This window comes from Haematobia irritans, chromosome 3 (genome assembly GCF_050003625.1).
Source record: "Haematobia irritans isolate KBUSLIRL chromosome 3, ASM5000362v1, whole genome shotgun sequence".
Classification (NCBI taxonomy): Eukaryota; Metazoa; Arthropoda; class Insecta; order Diptera; family Muscidae; genus Haematobia; species Haematobia irritans.
In genome coordinates, this window is record NC_134399.1 from 38,799,228 (window position 1) to 38,804,163 (window position 4,936).

Sequence of the window (4,936 nt, forward strand, 5' to 3'; positions counted from 1 at the left end):
GTAAATATTTATTACTAATTGGAGTATTCATACATTAAAAATGCAAGATTTCACTTCTTTTCTGTGATTGTTTTTGAACAGCTGATGACAGTGTTGCATATTTTTGGAGATGTCCTGGATAAAAAACACGGCTTCCGTAAATCTTGTTCGACCATAACAAATATCTTGGAATTGACTACAATGGTTAACGAAGGCTTTAGAGATCGTTTACAGACTGATGTCATTTATACTGATTTTAGTAAGGCGTTTGATAAAGTAAACCATTCACTTTTACTGTACAAACTGCATCGCATGGGCTTCAGTGAATTAATGGTATCCTGGTTTGAAAGTTATCTAAAGAATCGTACACAATTTGTAGTATTTGATAACATTATTTCAAAATCAATACATGTGCCTTCTGGTGTTCCACAAGGCAGTCATCTTGGCCCTCTATTGTTCTGCTTATTTATAAATGACCTTCCATCAGCCATTAAATATGGTTACACTCTCATGTATGCTGACGATGTTAAAATTATAAAGGTTATTCGGAATAGTGATGACCAATCCTTACTCCAATCTGATCTGAATAGCATGTACAGATTGTTACGAGCCCCCTATAATGGCACTAAGGTGGCTTCCGGTAGCTCACGCCATTATATCCCAGTTGGTCCCAACCCACCAACCTTAGCCCAGAGGGACGAACAATAATAGTAACATGAAAAATTCAAATTGACAAAAAAAAAAACGATCACTACACAAAACACACTATTTGACGGTGGGAGCTGATCTCCTGCTCCCACACTTTGCCCGCCCTTCCATGGTCCTTGTTATCCTATGAAACCTTACTTTTGCAAGGACCCCGTATTCCACACACTCACCTCACAAGCCTATACCACTCAGATCACCTCCTCCTTTTATAAAAAAATTAACACATCATTCTTTAAGTTTCAGTACAAGATACAATATTCACATTTATTGACACAAAAAAAAAACGTATTTCTAACAATGAATATTCGGATCTTAATTTTTAACTTACAAATACTAAACGAAACAAAAGACACAATTAAGTAACTAATACCAGTTTTATATATTTTAACTTATAGGTGAGCCATTGGCTCAGATCTACCCTTAAATTTCCAGACGCCTAGACGTTTGTAATGACCAAAATGTACGGCCAAAAAAAAAACTAAATTCTACACCTAAATAAAAGAGCTCTCTTAGTTAGATATGAGGATCACTAAATTCTAGATCCTACAAAAAAATTATTATCCTGTCTAGATGCCGTCAAGTAAATCCTCCGCTCACAAAATGCAAAAATTAGCTGGTATTAAAAACCTTTACAAAAAAAAAAAAGAAACAATAATGAACTGATATTTATACTATCACAAAACGGCACAACATAAACCTTACGCTAATTTAGAAATATAATTCTTTTAAATATTTAAGTGGAAGAATATCGTTTTATGTTTACTTTAAAGCACAAATAAATTTGGCTTTCTTTCCGGTGCTTTAATCTAACTCTTCTTTTGTTTGTAGTATAATAATGGACGATTTTTATTCCTTTTCAGGCTATGACCACAAAATCAAAGTGACCGCTTAGTCCCCTAATGGCGCCGGCTTGGCGATTGGCTCAATCTTGTATCAAGTAAGTATATACTATCACTTTACCTTGATTCCGGATACTAATATTAGAAAATTCTTCCAATTCTAGATGATGGTGATACTGCACTTGAAGTGTAAAGAAGCCAACAGAAGATTTTCTTTGCCAGGATGGACGGACACCACAAATTGGCTTTCCCAGATTTAATTAAATGGACGAATTCTTCGTGGTCACTCAAATATATATTTACCAGCTCCAGCAAAAATTACAGCTGACCACCGAGTTTTAAATCCACCGCGGAGGCCAGCAAAGATGTTCCTTTTTTGTATTTTGGCGTACTAAATGCAAATAAAACAAGCAAAACCAACACAATACATTAGCATGCAATTCTACTTTCTACAACATCTAATTTACACTCACATATGTAATCTACGCCAAGCTCCAGAAGAACAAATAAAATTAAATTGTACGTTGAATTCCGTTTCAAATATCGTATTCAACTTTCACTCTTTTCTTTTTTTTTTTTTTGATTTTTGTATGTCCGTTTTATTTTTGTATTGTTAAGTCAATAACGTTAACGACAAATAGCAGCACACACTATCAACACAATACCGGTTGTGATTTAGGGACACGGTCACTGGACAAAAGTTGCGGCACTAATGCATGACCACCTATGCCGTCCGGCTACTTTATAGGGTCGAAACCGACGCTCTAGGTTTTCCCACGAATTTTCGGCGTCTCAATCATACATATTTACTAATTTATATACATTATTTTACACCAACAATTTCCCTGTTGGTCAACCATTTTCCCTTTTCTCAGTGTTGCTCACCCATAAAGAAATGCAGCCATTTCACAGGGTTGTAGCCAATGATACAACTCTTTAACTTGGCACCACTTTTGAATAACCCTGACGACCGAATATCCATCACGTCCCCATTCAATTTCCTGTTTGACCGAACACCCACCACAACCCGAAAGAATTTTATAAAAATATAATTATCCCGTGGAACACACGGCTTCCACGGTCAACTTTTGCCCGATCTGCGCCCAGCTATATATGGCACGCAACAAGATGGTGCTCATCAAATATGATGGAACTGAACATAGGGAAATGCAAGCATATCTCTTTTTATAGATTAAAGGCCGGTATGCACCTCTAGCGAAATTTTCGGTAGCAAAAATTTATTTAAGTCTATAACAAAAAAACAGGGCTGTGTACACAAATTTCAAACCAGCTAATCGCTTTTAAAAATTGTTAATATATGTTCCAAATATTCCTCAAATAAATTGTTTATTATTTACAGACCTTTTAAAACTTTTACGCACACAATAATTGTAATAAATTAAATGTTTGCTGCCAAAATATGCTTTTGACAACCCTGTTATTTTCATTAGAGGTGCGTACCAGCTTACGAAATTGAACGCTACCGAAAATTTCGTTAGCATAAATAGCAATGCATTTCTTATGGGAATGAAATTTTTCGCTAGAGGTGCATACCGGCCTTAAATTATATCGACACGAATTATAACTTGAATGGCACAACGCTTGAAACTGTTGAATCCTTTAAAGATCTTGGAATACTTTTGGATCGCAGGCTAAATTTTAGATCTCACATTTCTACGACTGTAAATAAGGCCTATGGATCATTTGGATTTGTCAAGCGCTGGAGTAAGGAATTTTCTGACCCATTTGTTACAAGAAACTTATATACTTCACTTGTGCGTCCTATCCTGGAATATGGATCTGTAATTTGGGACCCACAGTACCAAATTCATTGCAATCGTATTGAATCTGTTCAGAAACAATTTTTACTGTTTTGTTTACGTCGGAATAACTGGACACCTCAAACCTTGCCGTCTTACAAAGAAAGACTATCGCTCATCAAATTACCTACACTGAAAAGTAGACGTACCATGCTGAATATCTGTTTTATGGTTGATTTAATTAACGGAAGATTTAAATCTGACTTCCTTATTAACAGCATATCATTCAATGTACCCTTTAGACCTACCCGCAACTTTGAACTGCTCCACATTGAATACTTTCGAACGAACTTTGAAAACAACGATCCACTTCGCCGTCTTTGTAAAGAATTAAATAAATTTTATTATTATCTTGATTTGTCAGAAGAGAAAAACAATATAAAGAAATAGATAACATTATTATTAAATACTTGATATATTAACAAACGATATGTATATAATGTAATATATTACTGTTAGTCTGTAAGGGTTTAATCCATAGATGAAAATAATAATAATAATAAACGAGTACTCTGTTTTCTTTTAGTCCTTCACGGCTTAGGGTATCCAGTGGTAAAAGAAAACAGCCCTATTAATGACGACATTTGTTGGAACATTACTTCTCAGCCAATTCACCGCCTCTCTTATTGCTAATACTTCTTTGGCCATAATTGTGTAACCCTGAAACGTATAAACGTGGACTTCTCTCTTTAATGAGAAGTCCAAGTTAAAATTGTTTTGGAGTCCAAGTTAAAATTGTTTTGTATTTTATTGAATCATTGGTATAATGATATGCACAAACCTTCATGGATGTGACGTCTTTGTAAAATTTTATTGATAAAATCCTTATTGGAGTTCTTTGCCAAGGAAATGAAAGGCTACAGGTTATATACGGTAGTGCCAATATTGACCAAATTTATTGACCAGTTAACCAACTGGTAAGTGTGTTTTCCATAGAGGAGACAATATAGTTATTTTTTCTTTTGTGTTTCAGGTATATTCTTTTATCTCGTCGCCGTTTCAAAGTTGAAATGGGCACAAATGATTACAATTAAATCAGAATTTGGGAAATGCAATGCATTGGAGGCTAGTAAAACGCGTATATCAGTGAAGCTGTAGATCTTAAAGCATTATGCATTGCTATGTACACTTGCTTTTACATTTTTTTACCCCCCACCATAGGATGGGGTATATTAACTTTGTCATTCCGCTTGTAACACATCGAAATATTGCTCTAAGACCCCATAAAGTATACATATTCTGGGTCGTGGTGAAATTCTGAGTCGATCTGAGCATGTCCGTCCGTCCGTTTGTTGAAATCACGTTAACTTCCGAACGAAACAATCTATCGACTTGAAACTTGGCACAAGTGGTTGTTATTGATATAGGTCGGATGGTATTGAAAATGGGCCATATCGGACCACGTTTGCGTACAGTCCCCATATAAACGGACCCCCAAATTTGGCTTTCGGAGCCTCTAAACGAAACAAAATGCATCCGATCTGGCTGCAATTTGGTATGTGGTGTTAATATATGATCTCTAATAATCATACATATCGGTCCATAATTACATATAGCCCCCACATAAATCGATCCGCAGATTTGACCTCC

The 4,936-nt window shown here is 35.5% G+C and overlaps 1 long non-coding RNA gene across 1 annotated transcript; it reads left to right on the plus strand.

Annotated features, from left to right (window-relative positions):
- The first annotated feature begins 1,537 nt into the window (after positions 1–1,537).
- LOC142229713 (uncharacterized) lies at positions 1,538–4,443 on the plus strand. The gene is made up of 3 exons (XR_012720474.1): positions 1,538–1,624; positions 1,691–4,263; positions 4,320–4,443. It is a non-coding gene; the product is annotated as an uncharacterized LOC142229713 (long non-coding RNA).
- The last annotated feature ends 493 nt before the right edge of the window (positions 4,444–4,936 follow it).